This window comes from Marmota monax, unplaced genomic scaffold (genome assembly GCF_021218885.2).
Source record: "Marmota monax isolate L192 unplaced genomic scaffold, Marmota_monax_Labrador192_F-V1.1 WCK01_AAM20220418_F8-fsc00329, whole genome shotgun sequence".
Taxonomy (NCBI): domain Eukaryota; kingdom Metazoa; phylum Chordata; class Mammalia; order Rodentia; family Sciuridae; genus Marmota; species Marmota monax.
In genome coordinates this window covers 700,584-722,725 of record NW_026692083.1, presented here as the reverse complement: position 1 = coordinate 722,725, position 22,142 = coordinate 700,584, and positions in this window count along the sequence as shown.

Genomic DNA, 22,142 nt, shown 5'->3' with positions numbered 1-22,142 from the left:
GCTTGAAAACGCTAGATTTCAGCTGCATGCAATGTAAACTGTGGGAGGATATTGTACTCATTATTAATTAAGTCTAATTTTACACTGAATTTTTGGCCTCAAAATGTTTTAATAATTCACTTCTACATGTAAAAATTTCATACAAAAATCACCGGTATGCATATATTCATTATTTGCAAAGGAAATACATCTGTTGTTTTACATGTACATATATTACAAAATATACAAATAGAAAAATATGACATAAAGATGAATTATACATTTTATTTAGTTTTCTCAAATATTAATTTTTCTTAATATGTTTAAAAGTCATGCTAATAGTAGCTTTTGGTTACCATTAGCCTCCATCTCACAGCACAAAATATCTTTACGTAAAGCCCACCATCAACATTAAAGGATATAAACCAATATTTCATATAGCCTTCTTCTTCTTTTTTAAGAAAGACTTAGTTCTCTTTTTTTATTTATTAGTTCTTTTTAGTTATATGTGATGGAAGAATCCATTTTGATATAATTACACAAGCATGGAATATATCTTCTTAACACTCTCTGATGTTTTTGCCCTTTTGATATAATTTTTCAGTCAATGCAGGAGCCTTTTGATATAATCTTTCAGTCAATGAGGAAGTTATTTGTCCACAAATTGCTATGAGCTGGCAGCCAAAAGAATAATGCCCTCATGGTCTTACTGATTGGATTAAGTTATTACTGTTTCCATTTACTTAAGAGGAGATGGCTACATCTCCTTCACAAAGGACAGATGTAATTATTTTGTTTGGATGGTACTTAAGATCCTATCCAGGGACAATTTACCACTGAGCTACATCCCCAATCCATTTTATTTCTGATTTTGAGACAGGGTCTTGCCAAGTTGCCCAGGCTCTCCTTGAACTTGTCATTTCCTTCCTCAGCCTCGAGAGTTGCTGAGTTTACAAGCATGCACCATTGCCCCTGGCATAGAAATATATAAATATGACAATTTCTTATTGTTTGATTTTTCCCTCATTATGTTCTTCTCCCAATTGTGGTTTCTTTGCATAAAATTGTGTCTCTCACTTGTCTATTGAGTGATGGTGTTTTAATCAAAACTAGATTAAATGATCAGTAAATAAACACGCCTTGGCTGTGTAATCTACAAAACGGTGAAATGAGCTGAAAGTGACTAAATACCTGAGGTTGACATAATCCCTCATTTTGAGACACTCTTTTTCTTGCCTTGGTGTATCTCATCTCATCCACATGGCGACTGAAGTCAGATAAACGGAAGCAGAAAGCATGCAGCTGTCAATCTAGACCTTGAATATGTGAAGGTTGAACCTGCCTCTTATTCTATATAAATCAATATAAATATCATCATAGTGTCTTCACAACTTAATAAACATCTTGGTCATGTATCCAAACATGAGCTAGAGGAGAGGCATAACTGAACTTCTATTTGAGGAAGATGTTTCTTATTATAGTACAAAAAATTTTGAAGCTGGAGGAAGGGACCATTGCACATAGAAAACAGGAAGAACTTGAGTTAGGTCAGCCACTGGAGGGACTGGGAAATAGAGCAGAATTCTGCCTCAGTGACGAAAGTCGAGATCACAGGAGAGGTCTAGGATGGGTGCTCGTGGCATCACTTTGGACAGAAGGATGCTGATGGTGTTCAGAGAGATGAGAAACAGGAAAAGGATACACAGTCGTAATAAAGTCCCAGAAAGCAGTTGAGGGCTCTGCCGCCTGCAGGTGCCTGTGAGAGGCAGAGGTGGAGATGTCCAGTTGTCTGCTGGGTACACAGTGGTAACTCCAGGTGTGGAGTATGGAGGTGGACATCACCCTCACAGGGTAGTGACTAGGTCAAGGCTGAAGGGCTCGGGTTTTTAGAACAGCAGCTCTCTGTCTTCAGAGGCCTGTGCTGGTTTTAACCTCTGGACCTTTCTTCATAACTGTCCAGTGTGTCTGTCACATTAAATGTGCTGTTTCTTAGCCTCTGAAAAATGAGTTTGAAGGCTCAGTACAGATCCCCAAGGAAGAAATGAAGTTTAAGTACAATCCCGATGCACTTCGTATCTTAAGAAAGGAGGCGTTTTTCGAAGGAAACTGCCAAGTGACTGGAAGTCTCAATTTAAAGGAAGTGGTGGGTTGAGGGGAGAAGGAGAGAGTTTTAAGGTTGCTGACTTTAGTTGTGTCACAAGTTGAATGCACACACACCCACACTTGCTCACACGTGTTTACACACACAGCTACGTGTGTGGATTCAACTTTTGACGTATAGCATTGACGTGAATGCGGGTGTGGGTTTGCAGCATTAAAGAAGTCTATAAATCCAGCATAGGCAGGGGATAATTGATGGAGTAAGATGGACTCTGTCGGGGCTGGGGATTTTAGGAAAATGAAGAAGGGCTGGAGTAATTGCTGAGGGGAATGGGAAATAGGCCAGATAAGAAAAATGTAATAGGATTGCCAAGCAATTGTGGTTACTTCTGTGTTTGGATACCATAAATTTGCTATGGTACTAATCCTCGAGATCATCTGTTTTTTCTTGTGGTGCACAATCTCATGGGCGTGGAGTCTGAAGCAGGGGAGGCAGGGTTGCTATGATCTGGTGCTTCTCGAAAGGTACCCAGGAGGAGAACATCAGGATCAGCGGGGCGCGGCTTGCTAACTGACCATGCCTGCAACCTAAGAAGACGTACTTTGCATTAATGTACTTGTGAGTGTTGACGCATGGTGAAGGCAGAAATACTGGAAGAAGGCTCCTAATGACCGCATGGCACAGAACTGGTAAAAGAAAAGAAGCAGAATGAGTGGAATTAGAGAACAATTTATTACAGAGCTTATGGTAATAAAAGTATTAAATTAGATACAAATGGATCTTCAACATTACAGAACACAATGGGAAACCAGATGTTTTGAGATGACAGGGATGTAGACCATGGATGTGCCATCTTGAACAATCATATTGATCTCCCTTTTCCTTATCCTAATGTACATATTACCGAGGTTAGAATTAAAAGAATCCATGTGTGTAAAATACGTAGAATCAACTGGTACATAGGAATTCCTGTATAGATGCTAGCTCTGATTATTGCTGAATCTCAACTTGACCTTTTTTTTTGTAGACATATGACATAATATAATGAGTAAAAAGTGAATGGGAAGTGTAGATTTTAAAATAACTAAAATCTAAACATAATGTTCTGCCCAGATCAGTGTTTCTTAAAAATTCAAATTGTGGGCTCAGGGGGCTGGAGATGTGGCTCAAGTGGTAGTGCGCTCACCTGGCATGTGTGAGGCACTGGGTTCGATCCTCAGCACCACATAAAAATAAAATAATGATATTGTGTCCACCTAAAATTAAAAAAAAAAAACAGATTAAAAATAAATAACTAAATTGTGGGCTGGGCTGTGGCTCAGTAGCAGAGCACTTGCCTACCGTGTGTTCAGGCCCTGGGTTCCATCCTCAGTACCACAAAAAAAAAAATAAGTAAATAAAATAAAGGTATTTTGTCCATCTATAACAATTTTTTTTAAAAAAACATTTACATTGTGGGGTTGGAGTTGTAGCTCAGCAGTAAAGCACTCACCTAGCATGTGCAAGGCCCTGGGTTTGATCCTCAGCACCACATAAAAATAAATAAATAAATAAATATTAAAAATTACATTGTAATCAACTTGTAAAATTGATTAGTGTCATATATGTCTCAGAAGTTGTTGACTATATATACTTTCACCCTGTATTAAGCCAGAGCCTTCAAATTCAGTTCTGGGTAGCAATCCCATCTTGGTTTAATGTGAGATTTTGCAAGCCACGGTTCTCCTTCAATGCTTTGCACTTTAGCATAAATCCCAGTCATGCAGTCTAAAAGAATCGTTTTCTGAATGAAAGGGATTTTCTATGTGGAGATTGTTAGAAGGCAAAGAAATCATCACTAAAATCTATCCCAGAAAATGAGATGCATGGGGTGTGACTATCTACTCCCTGCACTCCCACTTCTATTCAAATATAACTCCCATGTTCTTAGTTCCTATAGCTATCCATACTTGGAATTCAAATTTACCAACCTACATAATCATTGTCCTCTGTGTTTGTTCTCAAACGATCTTGATGATGAGTTTTGGTAGTTTTACTGAAGCACAAACTCAACGTTTGGGCCTTTTTTCTATTCCTTTCTTTGTAAATTTGTGCCAAGTGTTAAGTATGGTTTTTTGTTTGTTTTTGTTTTGGGGTACCAGAGATTGAGCTTAGGAGGGCTTTACCACTGAGCCACATCCCCAGCCTGTTTTATATTTTATGTAGAGACAGAGCCTCGCTAAGTTGCTGGTGCTGGCTTTGAACTCTTGATCCTTCTGCCTCAGCCTCCTGAGCCACTAGGATTACAGGCATGCTCCACCGCGCCTGGCTCTTAAACATGTTCTTGAATATTAACAAAAATGGGATGCTTATGCAGCTACTTAGATAAATGCAGGTAAGGTTACATCCTCTTGCTTTTAGAACTGTGGTTAAAGGACAGCAGGGAGACCTCCCAGCAGGTACAGTCTTTCACAGGGATTCACAGCCAGGGCTGATGGGACAGTCCTGTGATTCATCAATGGTCGTTTGACTCAGACTGAGTTACTTTTCTTCCCAATCCGCTCTTTTTCATCTTTCCAATGATCTTTTCTGGTTCAGAGAACTGTAGCCCTATGACATTCAAACAATATTGTTTTAGGCTTCAATTGACCAAGAAAAACTTGAGTCTGTTATTCTGTCCTTGTTTATTTCAATAACAAAACTTTAATGTTTTCTTTTTACAAACTACCCTCTTTCTTGATCTTTTTTTACCATAAAGTTCTAAGTTTGGTTGATTCCTGCGACTGCTCCATGCAGGCCTGGGCCCCACTGGTTGAACGTGGGTGGCTCCGGGCACATGATACTTATTCACTCACCTGGGTCACTGAGCCCAGGTCACAGGCATGTACACACACAGGACAATGACTGAGTCACCAGTAGAACCCCAGGCTCTGACCTATGGTCACGCTGCAATTAGCCAACATCCTGATTTTCATTAAGTAATAACGCCTGACTCATAAAAATAAGGGTTAAAAAGATGTGGAATATCTTTCAAGAAATGATTTTTTTTACTCTATTTTCCTGGTATTTTTTTTTAAATATTAGTTTAATAGATAATAAAAAGCAAGAACTCTAAATGGTTAAAATAACAGAGATGTTATTGTGCCTAGACATGGAATCTCTTGAGCATGTGGCACCAGTGGCGTGCCCAGGAGAAACCTGAGTGCTAGCAGGGCAGCCCCTGGTGCTGTGGGGGTAGCACAGAGAACAACGCCTTTATTTGCAAAGGCTGGAGCCTTGGCTCAGCTCACCTGGGTGCTCTGAGTCCAGCCTGCCACACAGTTCTGCACACACACATTAGCTGATTTAATTGCCACAAGACAGTTGACTGATTTATTACCTTTACTTACAGATTAGAAAAGAACCAAACTCATATTTAAGAGATATACCATGATCAATGGCCAATAAGAGGCCCCAGTGGAATTTAATAATATTCAGTCCCCTTACTCTTTGTTAAATTACAAAAGTAATCATTGTAATTAAAGTATTAAGCTAAATGAAAGGTATACAAACAACAACCCTTGCACTAGCTTGCGTTTCACACACACATACCCCGTGCATATACATATGTGTATATACAGATGTGTAAATTGATACATACCAATATGCACACATGTAATTTTCTTTCAGCAGACTAGCAGCATACTATTATTCTAAAATTTGTTTTATTATTCCATTGTTTTAATGAAATATAATCTCCCAGGATATGCCATATACAATTTAACCATTTTCATAGGAATTGCCACAAATGTATCAATATTACAAACTCTGTGCATGTGTGTTTCAGAAAAGCTATCAAGACACAAAAAATTCCTCCTCAAAATTATTTTAGCATTATTATTAATTTTGTAAGTGTTTACAAATAGTCCAGTCACCTCCTTACTGGTGAGAGAGGGAATTTTTCAAGTGTGGCTGCTCATAACTTTGTTCCTCCTCTGAATTTCTAATGTGTATATGCCTCACTTTGTCAATTAGAATGATGTTTTTTTTTTTATTATTTTACCATTAGTATTTTATTAAGTATTGTAACATACTACAAAAATATCTTCCTGACATACGTTTTCACCTTAATTCATTTGCAATTTGGAGCTTTATTCTTTTTTTTAATAGGCACATTATTTTTTATTCTTTATTCTTTTTGTGCCTTGTATCTTGCTTAAGAATACAAAATCCATCTTAGAATAGCATTTTAAGTTATATTCTGGTATTAATATAAAGTGGCTTCAAGTAATTATTCATTTATAAGATGTAAACTTTAGGCCTACTCTGATATGAATTAGAACTTTAAAGTTAAGATATTCAATCAATTACACCAGGATTGATTTAGCCCCCTTACATTCCATATTTCATAAGGAACTAGAATAGAGAAGTTTAAAGTTTCCCAACAAAAGTTAAATGTCTAAGGAGGTAGAAATGCTAATTACCCTGATCTTATCATTATACATTATATAGATGTATGGAATCATTATGCTGTATCTCCCATAGAAATATACAATTATTATATGTCAATAAAAGTGAATAAAAAGTAAAAGATCATACGTAATCCTATGTGTTCAGGTATGTTTCTGCACTTTCTCTTCCTTTCCACTGATCTGCTTATGTAATTCCATGTCTGAAACTATGTTTTCCACGGGGAGGCTGCCAGCGCCCTGTTAGGGGGTTCTTCTTCCTGCCAAGGAGGGTGGAAGCCACCTAAGAAATAAAAGTCTAGAATAATCAGTGAAGAACAAAAGACAAAGTCAGAAATATGTTTCCAAAAGTTGGAGCCCTGATAGGTCCAGTCCACACAGGAGCGGGAGCCATACAATTTAAGAATGGCTCCCGTGGTTTATTTGAGGGGGTACATCAAAGTCAGGGATGAGGTTTTATGATGGGAGTCTTGCTTCCTGACATATGGCAGTCAGCAGGTTGACTGGCATCTTGGCAGGTCACACCCATCTCAGAGGGGCTATGGGGCTACAGCAGGTCACCCTGTCTCCGGTGCTGGGACCAGGCAGAGGGGAATGGGGCTCACAGTGTGTCTGGGCAGTCTTACACAGAGGAAATGTCCACTGCAAGTTCCCAGACACCAGATTCTCCTATTTACTAGGCTACGATGCACACAGCCCACGGGAGGCTCTTTTTAATGCCAAGGTGTAAAGGATTTTTTTTTAAACATTTGGTAAAGTGGTCCTGTGTGGTAGGTGAATTGTCCCAGGGGCAGTATCTGTGTGCTTCTACTTCCATTAATAGGGGAGCTGCTCTTCTCTCCCAATTTGTTGTAGTTTCCAATCTTGCTCTTGGAAGGCAATTGCCAGATTAAGAACTCCAACTGCTTTTGTGGGGCAAAGAGAAAGACTTGGAACATTGGGAAATTAGAAAGAGAGAAAGAGAAGCTCAGAGATGTTCCAGATGGCCAAGGTGAACCCTGTAATGTAACCAGGAATTTAAATTTGCAATTTTAATCTACAAATTTAAATTTAAACCTGTACTTTAACCTTAAAGGAGTTTTACTGGTGACTTTTAACAATATTTTATCTTCTCTTATAATATTATACAAAGGATTTTGGGTTTTTTTTCTTTATCTTATGTTTCATGACCCCAGAGACTACAACTGATTTAATCACGAGAAATTATATGATGTTAACTAAATTCTTTTAACTGGAGAGGTGCAATTAAGAAAATCTTTTCTAGATTAACATGGGTCTTATATTTAATTTGAAAATTATTAGCCAATATTGTTTTTGAAAATTTGTGAAGATGAAAACTTTATTATTCTTTATTGTTAATTTACTAATACACAATTAACCTAAAGACAAATGCTAATTAATAAGTGACTACCAATTTTGTTTTTATTTCTTACCTGAGCCTTTTTTTAAAAATCAATTCAAGAGGGGTAAGTGGGTAGATTGTGGAATTTTCAAATTTAAAAATTTACAATTGTGTTTTCTGTTTAGATTTTGTTAAGGTCTATCTCTGATTTATTTTGTCATTTAAACTATTTAGAATTAGTTTTACTTGTGATGAAGCAATAATATGATATATAATTGGATATTAGTAATTTAATGCCCAAACTACAACTTTTAAAATCCCAGAAATTCATGTGGCAGGTTTACAGTTGACATATTACTAGTAAATAAATTTCTTCCTGTGGGCAATTTTATAACTTCATGTAATTAATCTGTAAGCACGAGTTCACTAATATTATACACACACACACACACACAAATTAGTGACATATTTTGTCTTCTGAAAATATTTTTATTATAATGTTTTCTAGTCATATAAGTGCAGATTAAACACATTTTTTTCCCTTAAGCCACATTTAGTGCCCCCACTCTGCCCTCGTATTAAGTCACTATCTCCTGTCTGGATATCATGTGTAAGTCCTTTGCCGTAAATAGTCGAGTAGGCTGGGCACTGGCTGACAGCAATGTCCCTTCAGGCACCCCCAGATAAACCAAGCTGACTAACTCATAGCTTTAAAACTTTAAACTTAATTACAAAACCTACAAATGTAGGCCAGAGTCTGCATGTGAAGCCTAAACAAGAGGACTGCCTGATAAAAGATTTACAAAGAAATTGTACTCACCCATCAGGACAGACAAAATGTCCAGGAAAGAATAAAAAAAAAATCACCCACCATACTAAGAAACAAAGAAACCAGAACAGACTTGAGGAAAGAAAATCCAGAAATAAATACATATTGGGATTTTGGAAAAGGTTTTTAAAGCAGCTATCATCAATTCAATGCAATTACAAAGTCTTAAATAAAATGCAAAAAATAGAAAAACTCAGCAAAAATTGAAGTTTTTGAAAAAGAACCAAAGGAAATTATAGAACTGAAAAATGTTGAAACACCAATTGAAGACCCAGTGGATGCACTTGAGAGCAGGGTGACAATGACACACTACAGAAGCAGAGAACCCAGGGACAAACAGAACTCACCAACACAAACAGTGCAGGCAATGGTAAAGGATGAGTGGAGAGTAGAATCAGCACCAGAAGAGGGTCAGAACTATCTTTATTCCCAAAGCAAAGCACGCACAAACAAAACAAAAACACCACCACCGCTCAAAGATTCTCATGAATTTAGATGCAAAAATCTTCAACAAAATATGAAGAAATGGAATCCAATTTTGTAAAAGAATTCTGCACCATCAAAAAGTAGGATGTTTTGACATTCCAACTTTACTGTAACCTACCACATAAACACACTGGAGAGGAGAATCATTTGGTCTCACTGGATCAGAAAAATATTTGATAAGCCAGGCACAGTGGCACATCCCAGAGGCTCAGGAGGCTGAGGTAGGAGGGTCATGAGTTCAAAGCCAGCCTCAGCAAAGGTGAGGCCAAAGCAACTCAGTGAGACCCTGTCTCTAAATGAAATACAAAATAGGGCTGGGGATGTGGCTCAGTGGTCGAGTGCCCCTGAGTTCAATCTCTAGTACAAACACACACACACAAAAGAAAAACATTTGATAAAAAATCAAACACTCATACCAAAAAAAAAAAAAAAACCAAAAAACTTGTATCAAGACAGTGATATATTGGAATTGTGTTAACTTGATAAACAGCACTTAACATCACCACAACAAAGTCTACCTCACTTAACATCCTGCTGCAGGGAACAAGATAGGAGCGTTCCTCTAAGGCAGGAGCAAGGCAAGGAGGTCAGTTCTCAGCGCTTAACAGTAGGAGAAGCTCTGGTCATTTCTTCATTGTAAGAATAAGGAATTAAAGGTATATATGTTGTAAAAGAAGAAATAAAACCATCTCTGTTTGCATGTACAAGACTGTCTATGTAAAAACTCCCCCCAAATATACACAAAAATCAAAATCCCTTTTTAAAACATTGCTTAATTACACTTCCTTCTTTTGTTGCTATTTCATATTGGAATCTGTCAAAACCTATTTAATATCTTGTTGACTTTCATGCTCATTCTTTGCCTTGCATTTAATTCATTGTGTTTCTAAAAAATGTACTATGTTTAGCTATTAAAATGCATCTCCTTGCTAACTCATTTGTCAATAAAAATAGTTGACATACTGGAGATGTCCAGGACTATTCCTTATTTTTTATTAGGAGGGAGGAAAAGTGAATCTCTTTCTATCTCTTCCTGTGTGTGTGTGTGTGTGTGTGAGAGAGAGAGAGAGAGTGTGTGTGTCTTTGAAGGCATGTAGAGAAAACTGTTTTAATTTGCAATTTTAAATGCCATTAGATGTATTAAGTATACAGTTGCAGAGAGGTTGCTTAGGACTTATGAAATAATATATATGGATTTTTTAAAACAACAGTGAGTTTTCGTGTATAGCTTTCTCAGTAAAATTCTACAAATTAAAAAAAATGGACATATACTTCCATTTGAGTGCTAAACACAGCAGCTGGATTTGTGGATTTTATTTAAATATTTACAGTTACTTGTGAATCTCTCAACAGTAAGTTTAGTGTCTTTCTCATGTTTGTAGTGACTTTACTTATAAACAATAATTCAATTAATGTTTCCATGTGCCATAATTCATGAAGAAAAATGTTCGACGAATATTTAAATAATATTTTAATGTAAAAAAGATTCCTATGATTTGTAAGCAAATCAGATTTTTCTGAAAACTAATGTCTTAGTAACACTTCACCTGTAATTTATCAATTAATAGTTCTTTTTATCTTATTAAACTGCTAGATAAAAATGGTTGGCATGTGGAATATAGAGAAAATACATAAACTTTAAAAACATAAATGATCTCCTAGTATTTTCTTCATGACATAAAAATAAACTGTCTTTTACATGAATATTTTGTTTTGATAATAGTTTTTTAAATGGTAATATAAATTTTATCTTTAAACCCTCGTACTTAAATTCCCCATGTAGACATTCATTCATCTGGTATTTATTAAATTGTAAGCACTTCCTGTATTTCAGATACATAAAAATTTTTAAACAGCTATTTTTATGCCACTAATATTGCATGAAACATTCTTATAATAACCAATTATTTTTTATTTATCTAAAAGTAAAACTTAACTGGACATTTGAAATTCTATCTGGCAGCTCTTACTTTGTATTCTCGTAGAACCCGACTCCTTGGGTTCCTTCCTATGGGGATGTCTCTTTCTTTTTCATTGCATAACATGTTTTTTCTCTCTCTATCTGAGCATAGAGGTCTTGCAAAGTTCCCCCTCCTATTGCCACTCAATCACACCCAGTGTTCCCCAATAACATTGCTGCATGAGTGTCCATAAAAATAGGATTCTCCCAGGATCTTTGGGTCTTCATCTCTGAAGGCCACTGTGTCAAGTAAGACATATTAAATTTGCTATGTTTTCCTCTTGATAAGCTGACATTTGTTATAGGAGTGTCAGCCGTGAACTATGTGGGAGCTGAGAAAAAGATATTACTTTTTCTCCCCTGAAGCAAAATGATATATGATTCCTTGGATCTTTTGCTTTATTCAAATTGCTCACAGACTCCTAGTGCAAGATGATCACTGTTACATATTATCTCCAACTTGAAGCTTCAGGGTATGAGCTAATGTATTTTGAAACTTGTAAAAAATCATTTTCTACAAATTAGTTTTGTGTTTAATAATGATGATATTAATGATAGTTATAACTTTACATATATCTGAGAAGAAGAATTATGATTATAACAATGTGTCTCAAACTATTTTTTCACCTCCCAAATCCTTAGTGGTCATTTAGCCCATGAGTAGATTGGTATTTTATTTTACTTTTTTAGTTTTATTGATTTTATTATTTTAAATGCATGACAATGGAATGCATTACAGTTCTTATTACACATAAAGATTATAATTTTTCATATCTTTGTATATAGAGTATGTTCATGCCAATTCATGCCTTTATACGTGTACTTTTTTTCTTTGCATTACAATTCCTATTACACATATATACCACAATTTTTCATATCTGTTTATATATAAAGTATGTTGACACCCAATTCGAGTCTTTTTACATGTACTTTGGATAATGATGTCCATCACATTCCACCGCCCTTGCTAATCCCCTGCCCCCTCCCTTTCCCTCCCACCCCTTTTCCCTATCTAGAATTCATCTATTTTTCCCATGCTCCCCCTCTTAGATTGGCTATTTTAGATAAAGGGAAAAAAATAAATAATGATACAAAACATAGCCAACTTTTTTCCTTATTAATTAGATGTACGATGTTGGCTTTATTTTAACATATTTTTACTCAGTTTAATAAAGGTAGATTTTAAAATAGGCAGATTTAAACATCTAGATATTTTGTTTATTACACTTACTTTCTTCTAAATTAAATAATTAAAAACAATTGTGTCAGAAATGATCCAATCCATAGTAGAACTATAGCTATATATAACATTGGACTGGAAACCTTCAGATATAAGCTAACATGTTAAAGTTCATAAATCAAACACTTTTCTACATATTAATCATGGATTTTACAATGGTGATGTTAGTGGAAGCTAATATTTTAAACTCAGGTTACATGAGATACACACACAAACATAGGACATATGGATATATATATATATATATATATATATATATATATAAAATTAAATGATATCTATTTTTAAATTTTTATATGTAAATTTAACCCTTTTTTATAACCCTCCAAACTGGGTATTATTTATATTTCAATGTGGAGAAAATAGGACTCAGAGAAGTTACAGGGCAACTTGGGCATCAGCCAGGGCTCTCATCCATAATGAGATGTGGTAATTTGCTGCTCCTCTGGAAGCTTTCAGAATATAAAAGAGAAATTGGAAATCAATACTCTATCAATTAACTAAGCATTACAATCATTCATTTTAAAACAGGATGTGTGTAGTTTTCCCACCATATGGTCCTTGGAAAGGGCAAGTTCCTAATTAATATGAATTTTCATTTTGGTTTGGTTCAGGTCAGGTCAGGATGTATAGCTTTAAATCCTGCTGATGAAAATCAGGATGAGAGAAGTCCTGGAGCTTCTCTGATGGCAAAAACCTCTCTATCAAGCCTTCTCACCTTTATGCTTTCTTCACTCTACCTGATCTTATATTGACTATGCGTATAACAAAACTGTAAGCTGATGAGAGAATTCTTTAATTGGATTTAATGGTCATAATAGTAGAATTCTCTGAATTATAACTTAAAACATAAAGCATTGTTTTAATTATATATATATATATATTTTTGCTCCTATTATCTGAAAATGTCTCATCTGTTCTCCTGCAGAAGGTTGACATGATTCAATGTCATCATAACCTTTGTATGTCCTGGGAATACCTTGAGTGGCTGACCTCATTGCCCATGGTCCATGAAATATTTCTGCCTCTATAGACACTGCTATTCCCACAATTTAATTTACTGGAAGCCCCCAAATGGTACTGTGTGGATAAATTAGAAATAGAATTTCTGGGACTTTGAATTATAGCATGTTTTGCTATATGTGTTTTATCACCCTGACTCTGTGTTCTTACAATGCACAACATTCAGGAGAAAACCTGTAAGACAGTATTTCCCACAATTGGAAACAGCACAAGTGCTTTTTTTTTTTTTAACATGACCATACATCATAATCTCAGAACTGCCCTGTTTTTTATTTACATATTACAAGACATATATTCGAATTCACCTCCAGGGTAAGCTGATGTAACTGAGGGGGTCATTCTTATGTGTGATTGTTTAAGATTCTCTTATTGAATTAAACTTCAAATGAACACAGGGTTCCCGGTAGAAGGCCATGCATCTGTACCTGTCTCATCATCTTAACTTCTGTGCCAATTCAGTGATTCTAAAGTTGTGAAGACTCTGAGCATTTTCTAACAGGCCACCGAATCTCCACCACATCAGGGAATTCAGATGAGGGTGCTCAGCGCTGCTGGGAGCCAGGTGACGAATACAGACAGGACTTTATTTAAACAGATCAAGAGTTATGCGTTTAAGGGCAAGCCTCTGACCTCTACATTAGAAAATAGTGCTGGAAGTACCCTCCACGTTGACTTCTTTCTCTTTTTTTCTTTGTTTTTAGCCTATCACACTCAGCAGAAGGATCAGTTCACCCCAACACACCACCAGCCTGCAACACTGGCTAGGTGGGTGGTCCTGACAAGTACTAGCTGGAGCAAATACCTCCTAGCACCTTTTCACTTTCACAGAACACAATTTCCATGTGGATGCTGTATTTTTTGTTGTGCAAAAAATATCATGAACAAAATGCCTTAGAGTCTGAACACAGTAGATATGTTATTTGCATTGGCCACAAACTGCTTGAACAATATTGATTCTCAAATTGTTTTATTTATCTTTGGATCTATCTTCAGAGCTGAGCATAATGTCTGGCACTAGGGAAAAATTAAATATTTATTGAGTGAACGTTGAACAAACTATTCTGTTTCCTTATATTTGAAAGTATTTAAAGAAGAATTTTTTTTCTCTGTATCATGGGCAATTTTGTAGTTAACTATACCGTGATTTAGGACATTAGGGTTCTCACATAATGTTCTGAGCAAAACAACTCAATGATGCACATTTGAAAAGTTACTGTTTGCTCCATTACCTGTGTGCTGATAAGTGGAAAAGAAAAGAATGATTGAAGTTATATCATCGACAAGGGTAAAGTTTGCTTTTATGTTTTTTCACCTTAGGATAAGTTAACTTTTAATTATTCATGTTAATGGAAGATGTAAGAAAAACATACTACTGAGAACAAATGGCAGCAATGATTCATATCACTCTTCAGAAAGCAGGAAAGTACACACAGGCATGCTAACACGCAAATGTTTAGACAATAATAACTGTACTTTGTGATTTACTAGCTTAAGTCTACAGACTTTCCCTAAAACTCTCTAAAAAGGAAAATACTGAAATTTCTGGAGCTGAGCCCCTGGCAGGGAATCTGAATTAGATCATATTTCAACAATCAAGTAAACTGAGCAGACGGGGGTGTCCCACGGCAGAGGCTGCTAGCTGCGGACCTGCTTCCTCTCTTCTGTCTGGCCGCCATCTTTACTTCCTCTCTCTTTGGACATAAAGAGACATGGGGCCGGGGGTGGAGTGGCAAGTTTTAGTTCCTGGAAAAACGTTTTAAAGATCTTCAGAGTTGGCATGCTCATTTTGTTTCTTTCTTCTTTTCCTTTGTCTTGTTTGGAATTTGAATGTGAAAACTGAGTGTCTAGAAACAAGTTTAAAAGCATGAAGATGAGAACCAAAATATAAGAATAACAGAGCCAAGCCCTGGATAAGCCAGGAGTCCTGCTCCTTGGATCTCGACCCAGTGGGGGGCACTCACAGCCCCGTCCCCTTTTTTTTCCAGATCTATGCAAAAACTTTCTGAATTCAGTACCTAGTTGATATGCTTAGCTTACTTTAAATTCAGTATACACAAATTTAGCTCTTTATGTTTTCCTTTGTATCTCACCTAAACAAGCTTCTGCTTCCAAACTGAGTCACAGTACACTACTGATGAATTTTCCTACTCAGTTTTGCAGGGCTACAGTTAACTGTGTTCTTTCTGTTTCTGAGATTTAGGGAGATTCATATAGCTCATAAAAAAAAAAAATTCAATACCTCTTTTAAATGATTTCTCCACTCTGTTTTTCATTCCCATTTCTACATGGATCATTGTGATGACTCTGTATCTCGTTACTACATGAGGGACACCCTTCATTTCTTCCATTTTTCATTCTTTGTTGCCTCCTTTCTGTTCCCCTCATTCTCTTCATTCCTTTCATTCACGGCCTCTAGTTTTACTTAGTGCCTCCCTTTTTTAAGTCTTAATCAATTAAAAATCCCAACCCCCACTCCCTGGTCAACACTCCTCTGCAGCTGCCTGTTATCTGCCTTATACTAGAGTTCACAGCTCTAGTGCCACTTTACCTTTTTGTTTGGAATTAATTTATTCTGGAGGAAAGGAAAGAAAACGTAGAAGTTGACAAAATGCTTTGAGAATTTTGAAATTTTTTTAAAAATTGGAAAAACAGTGTAGGACTGCTGTAACAAAGTAGCAGGAAACTGGTGGCTACATTGGGGCTGGGATTGTGGCTCAGTGGCAGAGCACTTGCCTAACACCTATGAGGCCCTGGGTTCCATCCTCAGCACCAAATTAAAAAAAAAGTTATTAAAAACAAACCCAAGAGAAATGCATTGTCTTGTGGCTCTGGGAGATGAAGTTATCTAATCGAGCCGTGAGCAGGGGCAGCTGCCTCCGAAGGCTGACGCAAGCCTTCCTTGCCTCTCTTCCTACGCATTCCTTGGTTAGTAGGTACATGGCTCCAGTCTCTGTCTCTGTCATCACATGGCCATCTTCTCTCTGTGCCTTTGTAGAAATGTCTTCTCTCTTCTTATAAGGATGCCAGTCATAGCGTATGGGAGCCTACCTTAATTATCTCATTTTAGCTTCATTGCATCTGCAAAAATCCTATTTGCAAATCAACTCACATTCACCAGTACTAGGGTTAATATTTCAACATATTTTTTTGAGGGGACAAAAACCTGTAATATATGATGTGTTTATTCTTCTGGAAAAAAAAGATGCAAATTTATACTGCATTTAAATTTCACAGTTTACATTGAAATGTGTTAAAAGATGAGGAATTACTTTCCACTGAACAAAATGATCAAGGTATAAGAGCATTCTTGAATTTTCACATTTTCTCCTAAATGACCAAAAGCATTTTGATTCAAAGGTTTTATCCCTCCTTTTCTTCTGACAAGGTCTTGATAGTAATGGACCAGTGAAAATCAATCTTGTATCTGTAAGAGCCCATTACAGTTGGTACAGTCAGAAGTAGGCTGCTTCTGATTGGACTGGAGAGTCTGGCCACTTTGCGAGGTGCTGCATCCATCCAGAGTAGAAGGTGCTGCGTGCATCTCAGAGACCTAGGAAATGCTTTGAAACCCAGGGCAACTTCACCTCTGCCCTGGTGCACAAACCATGCAACTGCTGCTAAACATGATAACTGAACCACAACTTGAAATGAATTATGGCCATCCCTGTGCCTTCAACGACTTCTGGTTCAAGGGCAAGAACATTCAGAATGTGAGTGACTGTGGATGGTTCCTTTTCCTAAGAGTCTGTGCAAGTAAACAGGCTTACTTTGATTCCTAAATACTTAAGAGAAATACAATTGATCCCATTGAAAACTGTGGGTGGGCAAGTGTTGATTGATGTGAGCCTATCTCCAGTTATTCTGGAAATGTATGAAAAAGAAAGACATTTCCTGGTTGGTTATAGCAAGAGCATACAGGAACCCAGAAACTGATGTCAGAAGCATTTTAGGGGGTTGCTAAGAGCATTTTTGAAAGAATATTAAGCCTTTTGTATCAGGTATGTTGCTGATGGGTTGACATCTTTCACCAACATGATGTAGATGGTGTCCCAGGGGAAGGTTAGATTTTAGATATAAGGATAATAGAGATAATAACTGAACTTTGGGAATACAGGTAACTTTGGGCATTCAACTCAATCAATAAAGCCTTAGTTATTTGGTCTTTGGCCTAAAATCAAGGCCAAAGTTTATAAGGAGAGACTAGCAAGAGCAACATAGTTTTATGGTAATAGGATTACTATTGAGTTCTAGAAAAGTAAAAGTAATATCCCAGATTTAAGAAAGAAGGCACTAGTAGTGAGACCAAGCTTGTTAGTAGAGTTACCAATTGAAATCCAACATTTAAAATTAATCACAAGTTTAGGGCAGATTGTGACCACATTTTTGAGAAAAAACTAATGGCCCCAGTATGTTAGGAGAAAGAGACTTCACCCCGACATTAGCTGTATGCTAAACTCTGGACTCTTTATGGATCAAACTCTCTAGGATTCAAGGTTTCCTAATTGATCCTGCTATGATTTTCCCTAATGCTGTTTTCAACCATTGTTCAAAGCATATCCCAAGTATTCTCCCTACATAAATAACTCGTTATCAAAACAAACTGTGTCCTTTATTAGCTCCAAACTGAACACATTTCTCACATTGTTTCCCTCACCAGAATGCTACCATCTTACTTGCCCATTCCTAGCCCGCCTCATGGTAATTGTCTTTTATTTTATTTTATTTTAAATCTTTTTTTGTAGTTGTAGCTAGACACAACTTATTTATTTATGTATTTATTTATTTATATGTGGTGCTGAGGATCGAACCCAGGGCCTCCCACGTGTGAAGGGAGCGCTCTACTGGTGAGCCACAACCCCAGTCCCTATCTTTTAGTTTTATTGATAACCATATGGTACTATGCCTGTTCATTTAACTCTTTTATGTATGGATTTATTTTTCAGCTCAATTACAAATCCCCAGAGCTATTCTTTGTGTGCCATTTTTTATGTTCTGAGATTTGAGTATTCTATCATTAGAGATAACTATTGATAATAATTATGATGTGTATAGACATAGTTGTGAGTTGAATTGTGTCTGTCCAAAACATGTATTCAAGACCTAGGCCCCAGTATGAATTGTGTCTGACCCAAACACATGAATTCAAGTCCAAGCCCCAGATTTTATGACTACTACCTAATTTGGAAATAGGGTCTTTTGTAGGCGTGAGTGTAAGATGAGGTCATATTGTATTAGGATTATTTAAAGGACATTTGAACAGAATTGGCCCAACACAGAGACAAACACTAATTGATACATCTACACACCAGAGAATGCCAAAGAGTGTAAGTAACCAGACTCCAGAAGAGACAAAGAAGGATCCTTTCACGGGCTTCAGAGGGAGCATAGCCCTGCCCAACCTTGATTTCGAACATCTATCCATAACTTTGGGTCAATAAATTCCTATTGTTGAAGATACCAAGTGTGTGGCACCTTGAGACAGCAGTCCTAGGAAACTACTGCAGACACTCACAACCCATTAACAAAGGGTTTCAGGCATCAGTGATTGGTGAGAATGAGGAAGCCCTCTGTTCTCTCAGACAGTGTAAAGCTAACTGCAATAGATAATGCGAAGCAGAACTTCAACTACAAGCCGTATATACACATGTATGTGTATAGGCACAATATGTTTATGTACATAAGTGTACACAGGTACACAGATATGCAATTTGAGTGGGTTTCTTAAACATTAGAGGACAAAATTTACTAATTGCCTTTACAAATGTAAATTTCCCAGCCAGACCCTATGATTTACTTCACAGCTTGGGGTGACAGGATAGATAGACCACATATTTCCAACTATCCCAGGAAGTTTCTGCTACTGGTAGAAGATCCACAAACCACCAGAGATGAAGAACTCATATATAGGCACACCCAGGCTACTTAATTTACAAATACAAGTAAAATTTATTGCATATACTATGACTGTGAAAACAATACTATTAATCAAGTATGACATTTATTTTCCTGGGATTTATACACGATGGAAAGTTGACGAGGAGAAATTGGAAACTCAAGCTCAACTCCAGATAAGTAAAAATTCCAAATCTTTTTTGTTGGCTGGGAAAGTTCATGTGCTAGTATCACTGTTGTTGTTCTGACTAATTACGGCTGTCAGTGCAGTGGGAATGCTAGCCGTAAAATAGCAGAAGAGAGCTCTCCCCTCCCCTCGCCCTAGAACTGGGGGAAAAAAATCATGGCAAAACTTAAGAAATGAAAAGAAAACATGCAAATCAGTTTGCTTCTTTTTCTGGCAAATATTATCAATTAGAAACATAACTGTCTTCATTTGTTTGTTCTTGTAGCATTTAGTAAAGTACCAATGATGTCAAAGTGATAAACTAACTCAGTCAGAAATACCATAGAAAACAAACTGTTTAAATTTTCTTTAATTCCACTCCATTCAAAAAAATGCATGACTCTCTTCCACCACATTTTATTTTTGTAAAAGCCTTGTTTCATTTCCCAACTGAATTCCAGTGAGCAGGCCAACGTCTTCCTGATATGTAGTGTGTATTTTGGAATTTGAAGCATGATGTCAGCAGTGGCTTGCTGTGGGGTTAGGGAAAATAAGTTATTTTAGATTAAGACTGTAATTAGATAAAAATCACTAAGAAAATAAGTGATTTGGTAATGTCAGCTAAACTCACAAAAGCTCATATTCATCTTCAAGTCAAAGGTTGTGTGTACAATGGCAAGCTCAGATGAAAAATTGAGTCAATTATTTAGATAATTCAAGTCTAAAATTGCTGCTATTTAGGAAGAGAATATTTAGTGAATGGGTTCATGATTTATATAAATAAACTATCAACACTGACCAATTAACAACCTTCTCTTTGGCACTGGAAATATATGGTACCTTCTTAATGATTTTCATGGGACTTTCTATGAGAAATCTTCCATGTTAAATAAGAACCATAAAATACTTCGTAAATCAAGCAAAATAAAACTAAGTAACCTAGTGCATCCTTGTTTTGGTTCCTATTCATATAAAAATAGATAAGACCCAATATAGGTAGAATTATGTTGGATTCCAAATATCTGCATATTCTCTGTTTTGTTTTGTTTTTGTCTTGAAAGGACTTTTCATTGCACTATGCATTTGTTACAGTAAATTTTAAAGCCTTTGATTTTTGCCTACTAGTTTTTAAAAGCAACCTTAAAATAATAAAACTCAGGTAAAGCAGATATCACTATATTTTACTCATTTTTAAAAATTTTGGCTTCTTTTTTTTCCCACTGATTAATTCCTTTCAAATTTGGGTTACAGCTGATAAACACTTACCATGTGACATTGCTACTGAAATATACTGAAACATCAATCATCATACTCAGATATTTGCATTTTATTTATTAGCATTTAGCTACCAAAGTGTTCACTAACATTATGTTTAAAATCCACTTTTGCATTATCTTTATGATTTTCTAACTTTATTTATTTATTTATTTTTGGTACGGGGGATTGAATCCAGGGGTGCTTAACTGATGAGCCACAGCCACAGCTCTTTTTATATTTGATTTAGAGACAGGATCTCATTGAGTTGTTTAGCACCCCGCTTTTGCTGAGGCTGGCTTTCAACTTGTAATCCTCCTGCCTCAGCCTCCCAAGCCTCTGGGATTACAGGTGTGGGTCACTGTGTGTGTGTGTGTATGTGTGTATTTGCGTGTGCGCGAGCTCTCATGCACAACAGGAGATGCTCACGCAGCCCTGCAGACGTGCTGGGCCTAAGTGCCAGCTTCAGGTTGTGACCCATTTAATTCTTTGTACATATTTCAGAGCTGCTGTTCACAAACCTGCTTAGGTAAGAAGGACCTTGGGTAGCTTAATGAAAAGCCGGAGTTTGGCAAAAGAAATCCACATAAAAACTACTCTTTAAAGACTATTTCAGGATTCCTAACACTTGGTAGGTGGGAGTGTAAGACCAGATCATATTGCTTTCCAACCTCAAAGACTTGCCCACCTTGCTGCCCTACCAGCTCCTCCTTCCCAATCCACTAGGCTCCACCAAAAGGCTTTTATATTGATTCATTTTCTCAGACGAGTCGATCCTCTTCTTCAGAGCTCCCCTAGTTCTCTTTCCCTGAGATGCTGTCCCCTGGTCCCTGCCTGGTGCCTGTGTCTGCCTTGGCCCCCTCCCTCCAGGCTGCCTCCCTCTTCCTGCGCTTTCTGCACCCCCTTCCCCCATCACAGGGCACTCCTGGTCCTGACCTCTCCTGTGCTGCTTGTCTTCCCCTTCTCCCCATTCCCTCTCCTCCTCCTCTTTCTTTCTCGCTCTCCCTCTGCCTGCTTTTCCCATCACCCCTTCCCTTCACGTCTTCTTCTTAGCATAGTCCAACTTTTTGCAAGTGATGAGATGGCAGCTAAAAGGAGCGGTTTCTGGGCTCTTTCCAAAGGGTCATCTGAAGGATGAGGACCTGCTGGTGGAGGGAAATCCACAGTTCCGCGTCTTGCGCCGCACTGCATCCTTCCCTTCCTGTTATCTTCTGCTCCTTCCACGCCTGCCGCCTCCTTTTCAGGACCTGTTAGTCTGAACAGCAGAGTGTGCACAGAGTTTAAGTTAAATTTTTATAATTCTGCCATCAGGAAGTTTACTTCTTAGAAGCAGTGGGAAATAGATGCATTATTTACAGATTATATAAGTTTCAGTTTTATAAAATGTTTATAGCAGGTACTGTCCAAGTGCATGAGTCCAGCATCACACAGGACTCTCAACAA